This window comes from Acipenser ruthenus, chromosome 23 (assembly GCF_902713425.1).
Source record: "Acipenser ruthenus chromosome 23, fAciRut3.2 maternal haplotype, whole genome shotgun sequence".
NCBI lineage: Eukaryota > Metazoa > Chordata > Actinopteri > Acipenseriformes > Acipenseridae > Acipenser > Acipenser ruthenus.
In genome coordinates, this window is record NC_081211.1 from 3520393 (window position 1) to 3545627 (window position 25235).

The 25235-nt window shown below is 37.2% G+C and overlaps 1 pseudogene; it reads left to right on the forward strand.

Moving 5' to 3' along the window:
• Nucleotides 1-1226: 1226 nt before the first annotated feature.
• On the forward strand, nucleotides 1227-25235 carry LOC117412892 (type II inositol 1,4,5-trisphosphate 5-phosphatase-like; annotated as a pseudogene).

Sequence of the window (25235 nt, forward strand, 5' to 3'; positions counted from 1 at the left end):
AATCGTGTTAATTACATTTCTATAAATAATATTATAATATATATATATATATATATATATATATATATATATATATATATATATATATATATATATATATATAAACTTCATTAGTTTTTAAGTAGGGTGTTGTGAGCGTGCTCAGTAAACACAGTAGCACATCATCAGAATTGTTAACTCCCAGCAGATTTATGTGCAGTGTTGAAATTAATCCAGCAGATGGCAACATCATACCAGCGCTTTGCTTTGCTTACTGTAATAATTTAACCGTGTTGTGTCAATAATACATTACATATTCCAACTTTCAATCTACTTCTACCACGTTAAGGTACCTGCAGCTGAAACTACCTTTAACACATAGAAACAAACTGGACAGACAGTAATGTCTGCATAGTGCCCATACAAGTAACGGAGGGTGAATGCAGTCACCAATTCACTGTGAAGAACACACCTTTCGTTCAACAGAACACAGTGTTAGCTTTTAACCATGTACAGTATATTGTGGTTTCTGGTGCAATGTGTGAACAATTGGGCTATCAAAATAGCGTATATTATCAAACCTTCTGTTGTTTTATTCATTAATTAAAAAACTAAAACCATGTTGTTCAATGTCTTCTCATCTTGGACAATGCTACAGAAAGCAGACTGCTTGGGCTAGTGGAATGCAAACATGAAAAAGCGTAGGTATTCTTTATTAGACTGATCCAACTCAATACAACTCCTAACACAAAAGCCTTATGAATTGAGTAGTGCATGACATGGGAAGATATCAGCTCTTACCACAGTATTATCTGATTGTTTATAAATAGTCGCCAGATAGCTGTCAAACTTCCTGCATCATAGCAGCAAACCTGTTTTTCTTTCCTTTTAATGTTTATTGGTATACAACACAAGCATGCAAAGTGTTGTTTTTGCTCATGTACTAACTTACCGTCTTGCCTGTTTAGTATGCAATTATGCAGTGTGTGTTCTGTCATTTTCTGTAGTTCTTCCTAATACTGGCAGTATGTAAATTACCTGTATCAAAAGATGCACAGCTGGTGTTTTTGCTTGCTTAATGCTAGCTGCACATAGGCTATTTGCTTAATTAGTTCAAACTAAAGTGTTTGCCCAAGTGGCTGTGGATTGGAGGGGGACTATAAAGAACTGCGGCCCACCTTATAGTACAGGGATGTTCTGTGGTAGCAGAAAATAAACTATTTATACATTTCTTTCTGTAGTGTATTTGTATTTACTCACAGAAGAATGGCAATTTCTGGAGATGATGTTTCACTGGAGCGAGTAATTGCTATTACTGAGGACTTTACCTTTGAAGAAGGTAGGTCATGATTCTAGTAATAACTGCTTGCTTATCATTGTCATCCCTCATAATGCATATCACAGATATAGTTCTGATGTTCTAAAGTGCCATGTCTAGTTTCTGATTGGAATATGAACACAAAGGAATGAGAATTACACTTTTGTTTATAATGTCTAGTCTAGTAAATCCTGTGCTTCTTACTGTGAGCTTCATTTAATGCAATATATATATATATCACCAATTTGTAAGATAGCATCTTCTGGAGCTGTGTGCAAGGAAGTCGAGCTGATAAAGCAGTGGTCTGTGCCCTTGTTTAGTTGGCTGTGTGACACTGTACAGTATTTGTAATCTTTAACATATAGACCTAAGGGTTTGAAATATATTTCCCAACATTTTCACTCTTCCATATATAACACTGCCCAATTGAGCTTCTCTATAAAAAAGTTTTTTTTACTAATATTATCACTGGACCCATCCTTACTTTTATATATAACCCCACAACAGCTCAGAAGTACTGAAGGTCAGTGGGGGTCCTCTGATCCCCAAACCAATTGCCTCTTTACACCCAGGAGCGCCACAGCGATGTTGGCTACCTGCACAGGAAGGACAAAAGCAGGTTTATCGGTGTTCTTCAGATGAACCTAAATGCTAACAATTTAAAAAAAATGGGGATACATTGTTTTTAGATTATCTTCTTCTAAGCAACAATAAATAAAAATTACATTCTGCTGTTTTTGTCAGCTTTGACTTCGCTTTGTTTTGACTGTATACAGAGCTGGTACACAATATACAGAGTCACTTGTGAGCCACTGGGACTTTAAAATAGCACTGGAACTGAAAAACAGGTTTTAAACCCAAATCAAATGATCTCCGAAGGGCTATGCAGTGTCATTGGAATGGTTGTATTCTGAGGGGCTATAGTAGCACAAGCTGTGGCTTTTACTAGGCCCTTGGTATAGTAGAATATCAACACATTGATATCATTACATACAATTGGATCTCAATGATATGAGCCAGTACACTCAGGTAATTCATTTCAACACCGTAGTGGAATATTAGCACCAGTGTGCAATATTTGTTCTAAAAACATTGCTGTTAATGAAATGGCTGGCTAATGGGTCTGTTTGATTCTGTGATCACAGTTACCATATGTTTATTATAGGCTGGTGCAACAGAGACCAGAGATAAGCATATCACTATGCATGACTTAATAAGTTCGATTTTCAGCAAACATTTGATATATATATATATATATAGATAGATAGATAGATAGATAGATAGATAGATAGATAGATAGATAGATAGATAGATAGATAGATAGATAGATACTGTACTTCAAGAACATTTTAGCCTCGAAATTTCTTGTGTGTACCACAGCGGGTTTCGTTTCTCTTAAAAGCAAGTTCCTGTCTGTGTTTAACATCTCCTATATACTGTAGTTTGTCAGTTGATTGGTCTGGCCTGGTCAGGTTGTGCTTTACTTTTCCTCGGCGAGTGGTGTGATGTCACTGAAATCTTTACATAGCAGGAACAGGTCCCTCGATTGGAAAAACTTTACAAAATGCGGGTGAGAACTGGGCAATGTATCATGTAAACAAGGAATCTGGTAACTAAATACTTTCTTTATTTCTGTTTCTTTTACGTGCCTCGTTTTCGTTTATAAGAAAGTTTCCCTTTTAAAAATACTGACTAGTATTACAGCACTTCGTGAGTTTGCAAACTGTATGTTGTGTAATTGGTTAACCTGACAATTATACATTGCATTTAATTGAGATGTTTTGATTTTGCAAGCAAACTTTTACTTAGTCAGCCTATTTATTTAATTTTTGTTTACCTTTGTGCTATTTCAAAGTCACGACCGATAAAATAAAAACCTAACAACCGCCTACAATTTGTTTAGCCTACACCACGTGTAATATATATTATAATACTAGACTGATTCAATTAGTTTATCGTCTAATCCTCTATCTGAATGTTGATGTTGGCAGGTTATTTTTTACGAGTTTACCACGCAAACAAAAATGGTACAGTACATGAAACTATGTCCAAGTGAATACAGAGTAGGGTTTACTGAGCGTGGAATACTGTACTTAGTACAGTAGGTTATTCTGGCACAAACAGGAGTACTACATATACAGCTGTTATCAGAGGATTCTCAGTGATTAATTTTGACAATGTGTTTACATAGGCTGGAACTGTAAAGGATCGGGCAAATACATTCTACCAATACAGTATACAGTAGGCACTATTACTGGAACGTTTTTCAAACATCACTTATTTATTTCCATTATTCATTTATTTTTTGGTGATTTTGCAGTGACTTTGGAAACAGCTGGGTGTAAAACTGTAGGAACATGATGTTCCAAAATTCTAACATGAGCTTGGTTCTGGAAACACTGTACAGTGATTCAAAGACCCTTCCCTTCAGATTAACAGCTTTAGCTTGCAAATGAGGGTTTAGTTTGGCAGATTTAAGGTTTGTACCTGGTGTTTATTTCGCAAGACACTTAAGTATTTTTCGTTATTTTCAGTGGTTTCTGTTTTTTTTTCTGACTAGCACAACTTCAGTAGTAACTTAGGTTAAGATTTGAGCAGTTCACTACATATGTGGGGTTTTGGTTTCTGTCAATCCTGGTGTTGGCCCAGCATAGACATACAGTAAACACAACACACTTCTGCCTGTAGCCTAAAACCAAGTGATTTCCTGCCAGAAACGTAATACTCTTGCAGACTTGAGATGAGAATAAAAATAATCCCATGTTAGGCACGTACTGAGACATGGCTTAATCAGTACAGAAAACACAAGTTCTTAGCAAGTAATCAGCACAAATAACCATGTACAATAATTCAAATGGTTTCGTTCGAGTTCCCTCTTTTTGTGGTTGAAATGTACAGCAGTTGCATACAATTAGCAAAGACATCTGTCCTTTTGTGGACTCCTGCTGCATGTCTTGCATTGATCCAGGATATGCCAAAATCAACAGTTCTGTGTTCTATATTGCATCGTGTTCCGCTCCAGTCTTTTAAAAAAATAGAAAACATTAAATATTAAACCCATAGATGTAGTGGTCCTTAAGGGGTTAATAAAATTAACTGTAGCAGAGGATTCTGACACAATTTAATGGTGTGGTAGGATGATTCATCGAGGGGGAATTCTGCTTTCATTTATGTAAGTAGTGTAAAACTAGACTTGCATTTTAATCTGTGTTGTTGACTGAAAGCACAACAACTAACAAACGTTTTAGTTCTGAGCATTTAAACATGTAAAATCAAAACGTAAGTCAGCCATCGGGCCTTAACGCCTATGCTTGACTTTGTTTGTTTTGGCTAACTGAAGGTTCTCATCAAACATTGTGCTATTATGAATTTGTTCTAAGCAGTATGCTTTAGTGTTGTAATGTTCCCCATGCACTTGCAATAGTTTGACTCTGTAAGTTCATTTTATAAGACTTTGTTTCTCCTCAAAAAAAAAAAAAACTCCAAACCTGAACTTGTGAGTAAAACAGGTTTCAGGTTTTGCATGGCAAATGCTGGATAGGGCAACCCTTTGATCATGCAGGTGTGCCTGCTGACTGCATAGCCTGACTTTTGCTACATGCATGACCAATAGGGAAGTTCCCCAGGTAACCAGCACTGGCTAAATACATGTTCCTGTATTTGTACCTGTGGTTATTGCTTGGATAATTAGAATAAATAGAGTTTACATGTTAATGTGGGTACAGGCAGTTGTTGTTTATGTTAGTCTTTTTAGTATAAGTGTAATTGTAATTGTAATTGCACAGAATAGCATTGTAATTGTTATTGCAATTCCAGCAATGTCAGTGTCAGTGTTGTGTTGTTGCTTTGGAAACTAGGTTGTGTTTCTGAAAGAGGAATCCACCCATTATTCACATACGCAATCAAACTGTTCCTATAAATAGACCTCTCGCCTCCACCTTGCAGTGCACCTTGTCCTGCCCGCTGGCATTACTTAACAATCAATCAATATACATTACAGTGCATCATAGTTCGGCCGGCATATAGGAGTGGCCATGGGTCAAATTATGCTGCGTTTCATTATGGGCATGATCAGTTGTCAGAATGCAATAAAGAATTGTTTATTTCAAATCTTGCGGATGTCTCCTTTCTGAATTGTATTATGCTGGTACTTTACATGTAGCCTCTTTGTCATAGTGGTTTCACTGATTTCTGTATATAGAAATATGGACTATATGACTTAGCCAGTGGAAGTGATGGAAGCAATTATTTCAACACAGGAGTCTCCACCGGATAATAAAATAATGGATCTGCTTTATATTTCTGATAAACACAGGTAACACTTCACAGGATTACTTCAAAATTGTCTGAAAGAAGAGTTTCCATAGGATACATACTGTATGGCAAATAGAAAATACCAGCCCTCCTCCATTCTGCTCCAATAAAACTGTCAATATCGTTTCTAAAGTGTACAAGCATCGTCGTTGTTATATTATGCAGGCAAACCCTGGCACTTGTAACCACAAACATCTTTCCACGCACCGCTTCCAGTCGTTTTGCTGTAATGCATGCCTCCGTTCGCTCGCTAGACGTTCGCTGTGGTTTGTCAATCAATGCCAGCAGTGACTACAATATGTCCTGTATGAAGTACAAACCTGTCAGATAAAATCAAATGAAACATGCCCCACTACAGAGCTTTTTCCAGTGTTCGTGTGTTATCAACAGAGAAGATGTTAATACTTTACAGTAGGAGGAAGCAGGTTTTGAATTAGGCTTATAACCAAGGCTTAAATAAAACCATTCTGAAGTATGCCTAATTATTATCCTGTAGATCATTAAGTTTCCCAGAATTCATTTTTATTTTGTCTAGGGTGAAATCCATGTATCCTGCACCCACAGTGCAGTTTCACCCCATGCAAAATGCGGAAAGCAAATAGTCAACAGAACAAATAAACAGGTCTATTTCTATCTATAATGGTTAGAATTCCTTTAAACAGACATTTTGCCACTAAACAATTCTCATTAGACCTAGTTCATTAAGAATTTACTGTACTCTAATGCAAAGTTTGCACCAGATATTTGATAGTACACTACAGGAGTTTTGAGTTGACGGGACACAGCATAGTTGGCGTTTTATTTATTTTTTTGTTTGCTTGTTCTGATCTGTTCTTGAGCAAGTTCTTATTAAATCTGACCACGTGCCTGCTAACTGATTTTATTAAAAGTGGAAGGGTATTCGTTGAGTTTATTGACAAGACAACTGAGGATTACCTTAGCAAATATGCTGTGACTCTTTCATCAGCAAAGGCTGTTTAACAGCATTTTCCATTTCATTTTACAACAGGAAACTGGGTTGGACTTCGTCCGCGAAAGCTGATTGTGTTTCCCAGAAAAGACTATTGTGTTCTGTAAGTTCCATGTAGGCTGTGGCTAGGCTACTTCTTAGCTTCCGTACAACAAGCAGGGAATATGGGTTTAAAAAAAAAAAAATCAGAATTTTTTATTTTTATTATTCTGGAATTCCCTCTTGAACGTTCTGATTTCCTTCACTGTGGAAATCATATCGCCGTGCCAGCAAACGTAGTTTCCCGTTATGAGTCACCACTTTGTGTTTCTTACACATTAACCTAAAAACTTCCAACACTCTTTTTCTCAAACAGTAGCATCGGAAGTCTAAGTCAACCAGTGAAATTGCAAACATTGTGTAGCTCATTACTGTATTTTGGTCTCATTTCAAGCATATTGGCTTTGACTAGGTTACTAGCACATTCAGAATGCATGGATATTACTATACAGTACCTGGTCTGTTTCATGGCAAAAAAGTGGCCCAATAGCTGTCTAATTATGAAAGTGTATTAAGGAATGTATTTAGCATCTGTAATGAAACACTGAGAGTCCATGACGTGTGGTTCATGTATCATCAGTCACAAATGGAGGAAACGCCCCCACAGAACTTGGCCTGCTTGAGATGTAATGTAATGTACAGTAAAATAACTTACAACTTGTTCAGGGAAAGGTTAATTGGAGAGTTGGAATAGGTGAACCTATTAAAGGGTGCCATTCAGTCTTGTTTCACTAAAATCGAATTCGTTGGTATCTGTTTATTACATTCTTCCACAGCCTTGGGCACTCCATCAGAAACCGTTTTGACAGCTCTGTTTTACATTCCCCCGCAGAAGCTCTAGCTGTACCTCCCTTGAAACGGGCAGAACTTTCCATGACAGTATGGGAAGAAAATAGGCTTGCTTTTTCTTCTGCTAAGAGCAGTAGGTTTTTCTAAGCTTTGTCGTTGCTGGGGAAGCAAAACACAAGTTAAATGCAGAATTTTTTCAGTATATATTTTCTACTTGAAATTACAAGCTAATAATCATATTGGATACAGGCCCCTATATTCCACCGTGCAGTAATTATACTCACACTTTCTGTAATTACACATCTTTTGTATTTTCCTTTCATTACATTTATTTTTATGTTGCTTATCCCTTGAAACTGGGTTATTTTAAGCACAACCTAATAATGGAAAGTTGCAAATCCAGGTCACTAGTTCATTGAAGCTTTGAATTACAGGAGCTAACTGAACATGGTATAAAACGTTAAATGTCTTGCATGGAATCTAGTGTCACAAATAGGCTAAGCTGAATAATCTTGGGACCCGTTTTTAGAAAAAACCTGAATCTCAGCGTGCCCGTCACAGAAGAAAAGAAAAATGCACTGTTTTCAATCCGTTGTCGACATGTACAAAATAATCCTATTAAGGTTTTTTTATATAGTGCTTTTCTAGTTTTCCAAAACAACATTTCAAACTGTCAGCAGTTTTTGGTTGTTTTAGGTCAGAGCTGTGTTGCCAAAGGGAGAGACCTGGGCAAAGCACAGGATTATTAGAATCCGCTTTATTCAGCTAAAATAAAATTGAGCTCGATACTTTAATTACAGCCATAACAGTAGTATAAAACCCACATCAACTAAGTGTAGTGTGTCACTTTTGTTGTCAGAATGTAACTTTTATAAATAAAATATTGGTAGAAGTAACCGTATTTTTAGTTAAAGTTGCTCACCTAATATAAATGTTATTTTTTTTAAACAAATACACAGAAATAAAGTCAATCTTTTAGATATGCTACAGTGTAGGAGAGTTAGAGGTATTCATGAATTATTACATTTACTGTACAATGAATGAGCTTCACAAACCATTTGCTCTGCAGTTGTGCAAGGGTAACCCTGTTTTGTTTTATATGATGGGAGAAAAAGTCACAGAAGTAGCATGTAACTGTACAGTATGTACACTAAGAGCTTGGGCATTAACATACCGGCTAGATTTTCAAACATTAAACATTAAACCTTAGTGTGACAACTCTTATTTAAAAGGCAATGTGCTTAATAACTCACAGGGTTTAATTGTGATGGTACGACATGCAGTAATTACAGGGTATTGTTGAAACACTGTTGTCCAGTAATACTAACCATTAGTAGACAGTAGTTTTGATGTATCGCTGCTGTGCAAACGTGTACCGTAGACCTACAGTATGTGCTGTTGCTCCATTACAGAAACCCCACAACTAACAGTGTTCTGCACCTGACTTTGAAATCTTATTCAGTGTCAAAATATCAAGCAGATCCCTGGTCCATGCCTGTAAGGCAGGACTGCTTTCACCAGCTACCCATACACATTGCAATCATACCTACAACTACAGCAGGAGCACTATGAAATGCTTAGTAAGGCTATCAAAGGCATGCTAGTTTTCTGGTATGCATATTTCATAGGGGCAGTCATTTCCACTTTTATTTCCTGCCCTTGTCCTTGCAACTTTGAACAAAATGGAGAAGGTGTAGGATATAGTTCACACTCTCTAGTCTCTGTAAGTCGCCTTGGATAAAGGCGTCTGCTAAATAAACAAATAATAATAATACTGCATGGGAGCCAGTGATTCTCACCAGTATTAGTGTGTTTGTGGTAATGTTGTGCTGCACTATACATAGAAAGTACAGTGTATGTAATAGAATGAGTCTCGTAGCCAGAGTTTATCATCACAAGCTTTTATTTTAAATGGTTTGGCAGAACGGTGGGCTTTACTGTTGCAGAAAGAAGAATAACGTGGAATGACGCATGAGAACATTATTATTGGCTTAATACTAGATGTGTCATGAATACTTGTCATTGCTGTGATGGATGAAAAATAATTGATCAGGATTGTTTCATGGGTAGAAAGGTGTGCTGTGAAAAGCAAACAGTCTGAGAAGGGAGGAGTTGCCATCTGACAAAATTAGAGCCTTATTGTTCACAAACACTCTAGTTCTCTGTGTGGAAGCTGTTAATGAAACAAGCTGGCACTTGCTGTACAATCATTCTCCAACGAGACTTTTAAAATACTTCCAATCTGTTTCAGGGTCTCTAGGAACTTCCCAACAGTAGTGCTCCAGAGTATCACTATCTGGAACGTGTGGTATCGTAACCATTTACTGGGTGTTCATTCGTATCGGTGGTTACCTTGGTTTTTAATGCATGTGAAATTGAATTGGCCAGTCTTTTATGCGTTTGCAGTGATTTGCATTTGTTTTAGCTCTGTCTATGAAAAAACAGCTGTCCGACAAACATATTGTGGTTTCAACCTGTGTGATACTGTACCCATTTTTTGGAATGTTGCATTGCAGCACTGTTATGTTACAGTATCTGTTATGTTACAGTAATATCATTGCTCTCTGTGTACTACATAATACATTGTTGCTAACTCAGACTTGACCTGGAGGTTTATTTTGGTCACTGTCTTTACTGTAACTTGCATGCCTTTTCATAGATACTGTAGACATTTCCCTGGTAGTTGAGATTCACTGGGACACACTGTCTCTGTTCTCAGTGTCTTCATTAGATGGCCCGACTCTGTGGCTTGTATTATTCTACAGTATCTGTCTTCTTTTTTCAGGAAATTCTGCAACAGACGGAAAAATAAAGGATACTGAAGAACAGTCAAATCATCACAGACACATCAACGACAATACAGAGAATAATGCCGACAGGTAAAACAGATTAATCACAGATACATTTCTAAGGAAACATGTTTCTTTTAGATGTAGTACTCCTGTTTGAGGGGTAGATGTACTAAGATGGGCCAGTCGCAAACTATACATTTTGTTTTATGTACTAAGAGAAAATATGTTAATGAAGAGAGCCGCAATATACTAATTTAAATATTTGTTGTGTCATCTTAGCGAAATCTCTAACATTGCGAGAGTAGTGCGATATTTCTTCGATTAAATAGCAGTAGTTGAGTTGTGCTTTTCTGCATTAGAGGGTGCCCAAAGGATAACGTGTACACCACTCTTACCTGAAACAGTGTTTTTCGAACAGAGGCAAGTGTTTTGGATACTTGGCTACTACATTTGTGATTAGTAACCGTGAATCACAAACCACCTGCACATTAATAGAATAGGTGTGTTTCCTATTCCTATACAGATGCTCAGAATGAGCTGGAGGGGTTAGTGGCACATGTGTGCAGTCTATTGCTCCCAACACGTTGGGGAAACCAGAAATGTCATAGGAATTTGTTTTCAAGGCTTATAAGTACACCCTGCTTTTAGTGAAAAAATAGGTATTTGGGTGTTCACCTCAAAAATGCATTGTGTACAACTGGCAACGCACGCGGACTGGGAAGGGCCAGCAACAGCTGCCACAGTCCCCTGAAAGGACCCAGAGGCAAGATAATGCAGGGTGGACAATAGTGTAACCACTGCAGGGATAGCATGAATCCAGTATATCATTTATATAAACACTTTAACTAGAAAACTTTTTTTGTAAATCACATTCTCGCTAAATTGCTGATATCTCACGAAATCTCAATCTCCATCTTTTAAAAGGTGTGAGTAGAATGTTGTCTCATTCCCCGTGGGAGTACCACAGTGCCACCTACTGACCAGCATTAACTGTGCTGCTGTCTCTTTCATATTGATAATGAATATAACCCTTTTCTTTTGCTATAAAGGCAGGGAAAAGTGAAAGTGGAAGCACGGAATGATATGGTGCGATCTTCAAGTCACACGGTTTCAAACAAAGCGCAGATACTTGCCATGCCACAGTTTGGACTGAGAGATAACATTATCAAGTGTGAGCTCTTGAAAAGGGAAGAGACCTATACCTACATCAGAAACTTCAGGTAGGTCTATGGGTACAGAAGTGAAACAAGCTACAGTATGCAAATGTGTTCTAGTTGTCCACCACTGTTTTCAAAAATGTAGCTATTGTGATAGAGGATGAGACAAATGAGTAATATATGCTTTTTTTATACTGTGCACTACTGTGATTCTCTGCATAGTACCAGCTACCACATACTGCATACAGTACTGTATGCAACCTCTCTTACACATGATGCCCTCTGCTGGCAGAAGAATTTTATCTACATACCATGTTACTAATGACAACTGACTGAGGTCTTCCTGTACCAGCAGTCCTAGTGCTGAATTCATCCACGTGCTCCTGATGCTGCATCTCATTTCCTTACACGTTTTGCATGTTATCATTGTTTCAGTTGGGTGGAACTGTACTGTAGGTCAAGTTGATACAGAGACTTGCTCAAGGTCACATGGTCAAGTCAAGATGCTGAGTTGGGATTTTAACCCATGATCTACTAGCTCTTTATTTAGAACCACCAAGCTACTCTGCAATTTAGAGATACAGACTTTTTTTTAAAGAAATGTTATGTTAATTTAAATCTGCAGAGCCCTACAATCATGTAAAATCTTGCACTGAAATATGACTTTTTGTGTGATGTTCTTTATTAGAAAGTAGGCCTTGTTGACAGTTACATTACAACCACCCCCGCTACCTTGAAACTATGTGAGTCAAATAGGCATTTTCCTTCTACTAATTGAAGCAGTAGGAGGTTCTGCATGAAATCTTCAACCTCACCAACTTCCCGTTTTGTCGGCTTCCGTTGCAGGTTTTTTATTGGTACCTACAATGTTAATGGCCAGTGTCCAAAGGACAGTCTACAGCCATGGCTGAGCTTTGGCACTGATCCTCCAGATGTCTACTGTGTGGGGTAGGTGTTTTTATAAAAGAAAATCAATCTTTTTATATATCTGGTGAACAAACACATATTTTCACCATGACTGTACATAAGCAGAGGGCAGGAAGTTAGACGCCTGAAGCATGGAAACAAATATAATTACAGTTGTTATGATTGTAATACCTAATGCTGTGTTTCCCTAACACAAGAAATCCGACTAATGTGCCCCTAGATCTATTAATCTCCAGTGGATGGGTGTTTCCTGTGTTTTGGGAGAAAGCTTTGCTGGAATAATAACAATTATTATTATTATTATTATTATTTTTATTATTTATTTCTTAGCCGACGCCCTTATCCAGGGTGACTTACAATTGTTACAAGATATCACATTATTTTAATGTACAATTACCCATTTATACAGTTGGGTTTTTACTGGAGCAATCTAGGTAAAGTACCTTGCTCAAGGGTACAGCAGCAGTATCCCCCACCGGGGATTGAACCCACGACCCTCCGGTCAAGAGTCTAGAGCCCTAACCACAACTGCACACTGCTTTCATGATGAAGACATACTGTACATATATTTTCAAATCAATCTAACCTGTCAGTTGCATATTATTAAGAAGCACAATCTGTCACAGGACAACGTATAGAAACAGCGTCACAGTATTTGTAATACTTTATGCATTGTAGTTTACCAGTGGATTGATGTGTTTCATAGAACAGTGGCAATGTATTCTGAAGACACTGTTCTTTTACATCACAGCTTCCAGGAGCTGGACCTCAGTAAAGAAGCTTTTTTCTTTAATGACACCCCCAAAGAGCAGGAGTGGTCCAAAGCTGTGTCTGAGGCTCTCCATCCGGGTGCCAAGTACGCCATGGTAAAAAAGACTTTCATTCACACTGTTATGTACTCCTCTTTCTGTAGAATGAGCCAGCACAAATGCAACCGTGAAACCTTTCTTTGCCGTTCTTTCCTAGAAAAATACAATTGTAATTATATGTTTTCTGCAAGTTTTGGACGCATTGTGGATTTACAATTGGATGCACCATATTTAGCAGGCATTATTTTTGTAGCAGACGCCCCATTAGTTCTGTAAATTGGGTGCAAGCTTGATTAACAATAGGGCATGGCAATAACATTATTGTGATTTGTGACATTTGTTGGTCTACTGCAGAGATTCTCAAAGGTGTTCTAACTGGGACACCCCCTAATTTAATATATCAATATAGAAGTACACCTATAACTATGTAGATTTGTGTTGAGAAAAACAAACAAACAGATTTTTCTTAATTGGAAGGACTTTTCTAACACAACTATCCACAGAATATTCTTGGCAAATCTAAAACTAACAAAGAAATAAATAAGTGGTCTGCTTGTGAGGTGGTTGTTTCACGACCGCCCCCTGAAACCTGGCTGCACCCCCTAGTTTGAGAACCCCTGGTCTACTGCTTCTGTTTCATTGTTCCCTGTATGAAAAGGCTGTTGCTTTGTTACAGGTCAAGCTGATCCGCTTGGTTGGAATCATGCTGATATTTTACGTGAGGAAGGAGCATGCAGAGTACATCTCAGACGTTGAGGTAGAATCTGTAGGGACTGGAATCATGGGAAGAATGGTAAGAGATGCACCTCCTATGCTAAAATGTGGCTTTGACTTTCTCATCACTACTTTAAGTTGTGTATTGTCTGGATAAGATTCTCTCCATTTGGTCATCAGGTGGCAGTTTGCACTTTGTTGAAATCTTTGAAATAACCAGAGTTACAACATTCAACCACCAGTGGCTGTGTGTGCTGTGCACATCAATATGCCTGTCATTAACCCCAGATACTGACTCAAACCCACTCAATTATTTCTTTAGCTGTATAAGCATAACTGCGTGTTGTTGAAAGTCTTTTATACTATCAAATGTCTTTCTAATGTGGGTTTTATTATTGTATTGCTTTCTTTAAATTTCTTCACGTTGCTGTAGCACCCATTGAAGAGTTTATTAATGCTTTAGAATTTAAAGTTCTTCTGGTGTTCCACCCCCAAAGCCACAAAGACGTTGTGGTTTGAAGTTCTGTACGGCACAGGGATTATCTGTGAATTTAAACCAGTTTTGCAATATACAGTGAAGCTTCAATGAAACTCAGCTGCTACCTCTGCTTCACAGATTAATGGAACACAAAAGAGAAAGCATGGCAATGTGAGGGCAGATAATAATTTCTCACAGTAAGACTGGAGTAGATAGATGACGTGTTGCAATTGTTAGAAAGCTTGGCCTCAAACAAAATCTGTATATATGTAGAGAGAGAAATAATCCATAAATCTGTATAGAAATTGTTTTGTGAGGAGAGTACGGTGTTAAAATAGTTTATTTAAGTTCTGTGATATTGCTCCAATCTGACCTAAATGTCTCATGTCAAAAAGAAAAAGTACAGCTCCCACATTCATTTTGAGAGAACATATTGTACTACTTATCTTTGAGCCCGAATTGCAGAACAATTGTCATGATAATAAACTAGCTGTTTCTGTGCAGTAAACTGTTCTTTCTGTTTTTTTTTTTTGTTTTTTTTTGCTGTTGTCTACATTTTATTTGATTCCCCTGACTCTGGTCAACCATATTGATATTAGCTTAACCTGAACATAAAATTAGGCTTTATTCAATTACAGCTGTTAAATACCATAATAAAACAGTATGCACAACATAATGTAAAAGTGCCTGAATAGATCAGCTGCCTCTTGCTATGTTTTAATGACCTCTGTCAATCAAATTGATTATGGTTTTAGCTTTGTGATGTGCATTAGAGTTGGAAGGAAATTGGCCAAATAAAGCTTTTTCCAACTAATGCAGTGAAGCTTAGGCATGTAAGCATATTTGAATACTGTGCTTTTTTAGTCTGCAATGCTATTTCAAGCATGAAAGGGTTAAACAAAAGTGGAACTAACAGTAAAGGGAAAGACGATTCTATGTTTCAGGTTATGGGTTGTGTGGTGTCATTTACTGGGTCTCTGTTCCCCATATTCTCCAGGTTTAATGTCGTCTTTTTTTCTCTTGTGGTATTTCCAGGGTAATAAAGGTGCCGTGGCTATAAGGTTTAGTTTCCACAATTCCACAATCTGTGTTGTGAACTCTCACCTGGCAGCTCATATAGAAGAGCTTGAGAGACGAAACCAGGATTACAAAGATATCTGTACACGGCTGCTGTTTCGCCAGCAAGATCCCATGTCACCACCCCTTCCAATCATGAAACACAGGTACGCTTTCACCCATTGATTCTACCTGGGACACTTGATGGTGTTTTGTTAGAAATAAATAAAACATAAATATAGACAGCTTAGTATATCAATAACTGTAAAAGGTCAAATATTATGCATAATTTTCTGTGGCTCTGAGCTTAGTTTGATGACAACTTGTAGCCAGGGATCAGGATACAGATTTACTCTGGATGACTGTAACCCTTTAAAATGAAATATTTTGGGAACATGTAAGTTCATATGATTAATGAAATGCACAATAGTATTTATTTAGAATTACCAAATGTAAATGATTCAGCTTTAATAATTTAAAAAAATAGTGCAGGCAATATAAATGTTAATGTGGATACATTTTTTTTTTTTTGGTTCTAGTGTGGTCTTGTGGCTTGGTGACTTAAACTACAGAATCAGCGATTTGGAGGTGGAACGGGTTAAACAACTCATTAAGGATAAGGACTTTCAGACACTTTATAAGTATGATCAGGTAAAAACGTTGATTACGCGCCTAGTGCAGAAAAAGCATTATTAAACGTGTCTATTGCTGCATTGCTCAGCTTGTTATTACAGTGTAGTTAATGTACCTGCATGCTTTTTATTTAACTGCGCACATGTTCTCTTTGTAGTTAAGGAGACAAATAGAGGAGAAGGCAGTATTTGAAGGCTTTACAGAGGGAGAAATCACGTTTCAGCCGACGTACAGGTATGATACAGGATCAGACCAGTGGGACACAAGGTAGATGGCGTTTTTTTTGGTTTGGTTTGGAGCTGATAAAAGGGGAGAGTGCAGTAACTGAACAATGCAAACAAAATATTCTGACAAAAAGAAGAGGCTTAGTGGTGCAGTGGTTAAAGAAAAGGGTCTTGTTACCAGGAGGTTCCCAGTTCAATCCCAGCTCAGCCACTGACTCACTGTGTGGGGACCCTGAGCAAGTCACTTAACCTTCTTGTGCTCCGTATTTCGGATGAGATGTAAAGCTGAGGTCCTATTGTAAATTATAGCAGCAGTTGTGATGCATAGTTCACCCTATAGTCTCTGTAAGTCGCTTTGGATAAAAGCATCTGCAAACTGACCAATTCATAATAATAATAATAGCAACTTGATTCATTGTTCACTTTTGTTCAAAGTGAGAAATGCAGAGACCTGGCTTGGTGTGATCGGATCTTGTGGAAAGGAAAGCTCATCAAACAGTTGCATTATCAGTGTCACATGGCTCTGAAAACCAGTGATCACAAACCTGTCAGCTCTGATTTTGAGATTGGGGTAAGAAAAGGGACGGTACTATAGGATACAACACACGCCATCTAGTAATACAGTCCGAATAGTGTTTGGATGCTAAGTGAGGTTATATTAAGTTCTACTATTGCCAAAAGTTTTGCACCACCCTATAGAATTAAATTTAAGAATTGCTTCTTAAAGTTGAATGAAACCTGCTGAAATAATTATTAATAATAATTTTATTTTGTATTATGTATCAGTCCTAAAATTCTAGGTGATGCAAAACTTTTGGCCATAGCAGTAGATTAATTTGTTTTTACTGAATGATGCTTTCTGTAATGTACTGTAATTATACCTTTTTAGGTGTTAAAAAACAAACTGGTGCTTCTGTTTTGTATAGAAAAATATACTTTCATGACTATAGAATATTAATACTGTTTTCTTCTAGATAAAGGTTGTGAATGATGAGCTGTACCGGAAGACATTTGAAGAGATTGTGCGGTCAATAGATAAAATGGAAAATGAATGTATTCCTTCAGTATCACTTTCTGAAAGAGAGGTATGGAATTGCACGTGGTCTATACTGATTGTGTTTTGAATTTATGTATCATTACATTTCACTGTATTGCTTAGTAATCAAGTGCTGTGTTAAAACTACTGTTTTTATTAAAAAAAAAAAAAAAAAAAAAAAAAACACACAATTCCAAAAAGATACAGTAACTAAGCTTATATAGGCTAATATTTCATTTGTGATTTTCCTGAAATGTTTTGTGCAAGGAAATTCCAATATATATATATATATATATATATATATATATATATATATATATATAATATATATATTTATTATTAAAAACCCCAAAATACAGAAAACTGATTTCAAGCTGCTTAGACAGGCCCATGAATCAGTTGTGTCAGGGAACTACTACTGCATAAGAAAGGAAATGCAATTTCAAAATGTTATTGAATCATTTAGAAGCCAAGACAGACGCTATGCATGGTGACATTTAAAATAGAACATGCTGACATTCCAAATGCAATAATAAAATCCAATGCATACTAAAGGTTTTGTTTTTTGGTTTTTTTGGCCAATACGTTGAATGAAATAATACTAATATATTGGTAATCCAACTCTTTTTTTTATTTCCAGTTCTGTTTTAAGGATGTGAAGTTTATGCAGCATTTACCATTCACAATGACGGACAGGTTCCCTGTCAGTTTGAATTCATACAGAAACTGGAGGAGACCGCCTACTGTAAACCATGGCTCAGTGCAAATCCTTGTAAGGGATTCCTCGCTGAAGGTAGGAATTAAACATGAACATGCCGACAAAGTTACACCAATTCAGTTTTCTAATTGATAAACCAAACAGAGCACACCAGTGGAGTTATTAATGGCTGAAAATACCCTGCTTATGAAAATATATACCGGCATATGGTGTTAGCTTTCTTTATAGCATCTGCTTAGTGATCACATTAATCTCTCTCATCCAGTTGAAATTTGTAACCCTTTTGGCTTTAATAAAATAATGTTCTTGCCTCTTAGAAGCGTAACAACCGTATCACAAGTCTTTTGTTATTTATCTTTTACTTCCTTCCGGCGTTACAGGCTATAGGACCTGAGCCTCGTTCTAGAGGGCTCCTGTTACCTGTAATATAGCAGGAATTTAATATGGAGAGAAGACCAAGTACTTCACATCATACTTAGTGTTGTGGCAACCTGGGAAGCTAATAGATCACTTTGCTCTGCCCTTGCATAATTCTTTTAAAATGTTAGACAAGACTATACCTCTAAATGCATTCTGAATGTTTCATTCAAATGCACTACTACAATACACTGGATTTGTAAACAGACCAGAATAAACATTTACAAGGTATTACACTATCAAAAGTATTCGGAAATCTTAAGCAATCAAGGAGAAATGTTTGGGTAAGATATCTGATGTTTTAATAAAAACTCCTTTCTACTGTGTATAAAGTCTTCTGTCTAGTACTGAGCCTAGCGGAAATAATACACCTATACTTCAAGGAAATCCAATCTCTCTGTAGAGGAAACACTGGTCCCCAAATAACACCTCCTTTCATATAAAATGCATATTTTTCTTATTTATTTTTCAGGTTGCACAAGCTACAGATGTGCTCAAATTTGTTGGTACCCTTACAGCTCATTGAAATAATGCTTCATTCCTCCTGAAAAGCGATGAAATTAAAATCTATTTTATCATGTATACTTGCATGCCTTTGGTATGTCATAGAATAAAGCAAAGAAGCTTTGAAAAAAGATGAATTATTGCTTATTCTACAAAGATATTCTAAAATGGCCTGGACACATTTGTTGGTACCCCTTAGAAAAGATAATAAATAATTGGATTATAGTGATATTTCAAACTAATTAGTTTCTTTAATTAGTATCACACATGTCTCCAATCTTGTAATCAGTCATTCAGCCTATTTAAATGGAGAAAAGTAGTCACTGTGCTGTTTGGTATCATTGTGTGCACCACACTGAACATGGACCAGAGAAAGCAAAGGAGAGAGTTGTCTGAGGAGATCAGAAAGAAAATAATAGACAAGCATGGTAAAGGTAAAGGCTACAAGACCATCTCCAAGCAGCTTGATGTTCCTGTGACAACAGTTGCAAATAGTATTAAGAAGTTTAAGGTCCATGGAACTGTAGCCAGCCTCCCTGGGCGTGGCCGCAAGAGGAAAATCGACCCCAGATTGAACAGAAGGATAGTGCAAATGGTAGAAAAAGAACCAAGGATAACTGCCAAAGAGATACAATCTGAACTCCAAGGTGAAAGTACGTCAGTTTCTGATCACACCATCCGTCGCTTTTTGAGCAAAAGTGGGCTCCATGGAAGAAGACCCAGGAGGACTCCACTTTTGAAAGAAAAACATAAAAAAGCCAGACTGGAATTTGCTAAAATGCATATTGACAAGCCACAATCCTTCTGGGAGAATGTCCTTTGGTCAGATGAGTCAAAACTGGAGCTTTTTGGCAAGTCGCACCAGCTCTATGTTCACAGACAAAAAAATGAAGCTTTCAAAGAAAAGAACACCATACCTACAGTGAAACATGGAGGAGGCTCGGTTATGTTTTGGGGTTGCTTTGCTGCGCCTGGCACAGGGTGCCTTGAATCTGTGCAGGGCACAATGAAATCTCAAGACTATCAAGGCTTTCTGGAGCGAAACGTACCTCCCAGTGTCAGAAAGCTCTGTCTCAGTTGCAGGTCATGGGTCCTCCAACAGGATAATGACCCAAAACACACAGCTAAAAGCACCCAAGAATGGATAAGAACAAAACATTGGACTATTCTGATGTGGCCTTCTACGAGTCCTGATCTGAATCCTATCGAACATCTATGGAAAGAGCTGAAACTTGCAGTCTGGAGAAGGCACCCATCAAACCTGAGACAGCTGGAGCAGTTTGCTCAGGAAGAGTGGGCCAAACTACCTGTTAACAGGTGCAGAAGTCTCATTGAGAGCTACAGAAAACGTTTGATTGCAGTGATTGCCTCTAAAGGTTGTACAACAAAATATTAGGTTAGCGGTCCCATCATTTTTGTCCATGCCATTTTCATTTGTTTTCTTATTTACAATATTATGTTGAATAAAAAATCAAAAGCAAAGTCTGATTTCTATTAAATATGGAAGAAAACAATGGTGGATGCCAATTACTTTTGTCAGTTTCAAGTTATTTCAGAGAAAATTGTGCATTCTTCGTTTTTTGTGGAGGGGTACCAACAAATTTGAGCACGTCTGTATGTACTTTATTGTTACTTTACTGCAAGGGAAATTGTGCTGAATTTGCAAAGAGATGATCTTTTACAGAGGTTAATAGTATTTTTTTTTTTTTTGCATTTTTCAGGAGGTAAAGTGGACATTGAGCTTGAAATGTTTGTAAATAGATCCACTGCTACGGCATTAAACTCAGGAGAAGAAAAACTCGAGGATATTTTAATTCTCCACTTGGAGAGGGGCAAAGATTATTTCGTGGCTGTGTCAGGCAACTATCTCCCCAGTTGCTTTGGAGCCTCAATACAAACGCTGTGCCACATGAGGGAACACATTCAAGACATGCCTGAAGAAACAGTACGTCAGCTGGTAAGCTTGCAGAAAAGCAACATTTGTCTCGGTCAGTTTTTCTTGATTAAAAACGGGCTGCATACCAGTGCTTGATAAAATCCGGTCTTGAAAAACCCTGCTTTCTACTTTATATTTTATTTGGGCAACAAAGCTTCAATCATGTAGCATCAGTGGTTAGCCTTATATTTTTCTTAAATGCAACAGTAATTAGCTAAGGCCGTTGTTTGGAAGGATGCTGGAAATTATCCTTTGAGAAGTCATGGAAAGCACTTCAAAGTCCTTGTTATAATTATCCAAATGAACCCTACAAATCTGTCTGAAAATGTACATGAGAGATCTACCAGTATGCTTTGGGCCCAGTAATGTAGTTTGGGGATTAAAGCAGTACTCAATGTAATGTGTTTTAGTTGACCACATTCTAAAGGGACAGGACCCAACAACTGGGTGGTTGTTACCATATACATTACAACATTCTGTAATGTATGTATCAAAATCTCAAGCTGCAGTATTATATGGACCAATAGATGGCTTAGTTTGGATAAATAGTTGAATCTTCCCAGTGGAATATTCTAGTATTGCATTTGTAACAACAGCAGTCAGATCTTCTAGGTACAGTAATAGATGTTGGGCCACATTTTTACTGGAGTTTGTACAGTTTTCATACATAGTTCTTAACACAGTATATTTTGTAAAACATACATAAATAAATAAATAAATGCATTTCCTGAAAGGCAGGCAGTGGCTACAGCAGCTGTCGTAATGAATAAATCTGTTCCTTATCTTTCAACCCCCCCCAATCAGTTTATTTGTTATCAAGGTTACTGCAGTATTTAGGTTTAATAGCAATGTAAACTACTACCAATCCATTGATGCCACTTGCAAGATAAATGGTAAAAAGAACAGTACCAGTGCCAGTGTTCTATTTCCTTCCTAGAGATTTAACACTTCTGTTTTCTCTCTTCTCTGTCTTAAACCCTACAAAGACCTTAATGCCTCTGCAGCCAAAAGGTGGAATCAGTTCTGTAACAGAAAAGCCCCTGGAAATCCCTAAAGAGATCTGGATGATGGTGGATCACCTATACCGCAATGCATGCCAGCAGGTTTGCATCTAAACTCTCTTCAAACCAAAGGCCAGGGTGAAATGTTGCTTTTGTTCTGCATACACCACCCGCTCACACAAGCAGTGTGCATGACACAGAGCCATTATCTGAAAGAAAAATTGGTCTTCCATTAATTATACATGCCAAGATCTACTGTCCCAAATTGTTGGCCTTATATTTTTACTTTATATGTTAACCCTTTTACTAGTAATAATGATTAGCAAGCAAACTAATACCCTGCATGATTCCTTATAAGGATTATAAAGATTAAGTAGCTATTCCTTTTTTGTGTGTGTAGGAGGACCTCTTTCAACAGCCAGGACTGAGAGCCGAATTTGAAGAAATAAGGGCCTGCATAGACACAGGGATGCCAGATTCTCTTCGTATCCTTCATGTGTATAAAAATAAATAAATAATTGTATTTCTTGCTTTTGGGGTTAAAAAAAAAAAAAAAAAGTAGCCAGACTTTGCAAGATCACGTTAGCTGTTCTTATCACAGCATTTTATAACTGGTTGTGTAGTTGTTGCAGTTTTGTGTATTTGCATAGCAAAGAAGATCACTGAATGTAATTATCCTTAATGTACAATCCGCCCAGCTGGCAGCAATCACTCCGTAGCTGAAGCTCTGCTGCTCTTCTTGGATGCCCTGCCGGAGCCTGTCATCTGCTATTCCCTTTACCAGCAGAGTCTGGATGCATCGGGTAGTTTTACACTTTGCAAAAAGGTATGGAATATGCTGCGCTAAAAGCATCACAGAATACCCAAACTCTATACTTGCTGTGTGCTGCTTTTTCTTCTCTATGTGCTCATTAATATATTTATTCATAAGTGCAGTTAGCTCATAATTTTTTTTATGATTCATGAACAACAAACTTCAACAAAAGAAAAGAAAAAAGGCAGCTTTTGAATACTTTCCAGTTTTGTGTTTTGGGTCCCTAGATTTTACATAAACGAAGGGCGGTGTTTAATCCATTGTTGTACAAAGTGGTTGTGCTGTAAAAACCATTTGGCTGGTTTGCACTGATGTTGTGGGAAAACAATTCTCTGCAGAGCAATGAAACAAGAGGAGACGGCCCAGGGTGGAAAGACCCTGCAGACTATTTGGTAGATAAAGGGTTAATTCCCTGCCTGTATCTGCCAAATCCCCACACGAGAATGTGTAGAATGACTGGATCTACACTTGTTCAGTTAATCAATTGCCTTGCCACCCACAGTGTAAATGGTGTTTGGCTGGAAGCGACAGAACCTTGTGTTGTCTCTGTAGAACGCTAAACGAGTGCAGCAGTGTATTTCAGAGAGCCTACAAGACTATTGGGGCATTTTACACCATAGTTAAAAATAGAAATGCACCATTTAATGCTTAAACCAAGTCTCCTGAGTTCCTTCAGTAGTCAACCTGACTAGCCGATCCTGTTACAGTGAGAAACACATCTATGGGATCTATTCTGTTGATTTACTTGATACTCGGGCACAATGATGTTTGATTTTCATAGCCGTGGTACACAAAATACCCTATTTAAATGCCGACCATTTGTGCATACAAATGAAATACAAAACAAACCGTACTTTCCAGGAGGTGGATGGGATTACAAGTTTTATTAATCATATATATTTTTTTTGGTTCCTGTTTTTGCAGGTTGTCTCCATGCTACCTCAGTGCCATGAAAACACGTTCAACTATATAATGGCATTCCTTCGAGAGCTTCTGAAAAACTGTGTGTTTAATCACTTGGATGTCGATATTCTCAGTAAGCAGAGATGGTTTTTATTTCAAGGCTGTCCTGAGGGAAAGGGATTGCTGGTCACCATTTATAATAACCAATAAAACTAAATATAACCAACCGCCTATAACCAATAGAACAAAACCGCTTTGCTGTTTTGATGGAATAAATGAGGCTGCATCCATAAGGCTATAAAGGGTTTTACTGTTTCAGAGGACCACCTTTATAGACCTATATAATGATTTCTAAAATGCAGCATTCCCCTAGGAAATTTATTTTCCAAAACCAGCCTACCCTATTGTATGTAGGACTGCAGAGAGATCAACAGCTGAATACAGACTAGAGGACTTATACAAATATTTCTTTAGTCACATTTCTTCTGGTGAAACAACAAATACATTATTTTAGACTTACCTGTATTTTAGGAAACGTTTTATAAGAGCACAAGAAATAAAGAAAGCAATATTCAATGTAGTGTAAGAAAGTGTCACTGTATTTATATTGTTCTGCATTTAAGGATCACTAAGTACTTGTCAAATAAAGAAACACTAAACCGTGATGACTCTGTTGTATAAAACAAACAGGTTGCAAGTGCTACCTTTTGTCATATTAATGTTGATTGTTCTGTTTGAGAAAGCTTTCAGGACAGAAAAAAAAGATCTTAGAATTTATCTTCGAGGGATGTAGAGCTGTAGAATGTGCTGCACAGTAGCTGTACTCGCATATTGATGTTATTATCCCTTCTCACTGGCCCATATAGACAACAATGAATTATTTAGCAGCTTTAGATTATGACAGCAACAGTACAGAGTTTTCTTTTTACTGCGATTTATGTTTATAAGTTTAGAAATGCTAACCTTTTCATTCAGTATATACAGCTGTGGCGAAAAGTTTTGTATCACCTAGAATTTTAGGATTGAGACGTTAGTTATTATTATTATTATTATAATTTTTAAACTATGAGAACATAATTTAGATATTTTATTTAACATTGTGTAATCAAAGTAACTACAAAATGATATTGCAGAAGTCTACCGGAAGCCATAATAGTAGTATTTCATGTTGGATTTCCGTTCAGTACCGGTATATGGATAACTGCAAAGTGGTATGTATATATTCATCCATTCTGTACAGAGAGTTGTTCAGTTATTAATGACTTTTGTTTTCACAGGAAGTGTATTTGGAGGCCTGCTGTTAAGGCATCCTCCCTCGAGTTCCAGACAAGACCCTGTTGAGAAGAGGAAAGCACAGGAATTCATACAGCATTTCCTCCTCAGGGAGGGAGAGTCATTCTGAAGACTGACATTTTAACAATGTAAATGAGTGTCTCTCAAGTATTTTTTTTATATATACATAAAATGTAATAAGGGGGTGGGGTGTATGATGGAGGTGGTTCTTCTTATACCTGATGGATAATTTTTACTTTTTTGTTTTATCTTTTATTGTATTGCCAGTAGTGTGTAAGCCTGTTTATCAGTAATGGAGCATCTAAAGAAAACAGACATTTTTAGAAGTTTTTAGGAAATATTGATCGGTTAATAAAAAATAAACAATTTTTATTAATTTGATTTTGTTTGTGAAATTAAAGATATGTGAATGTA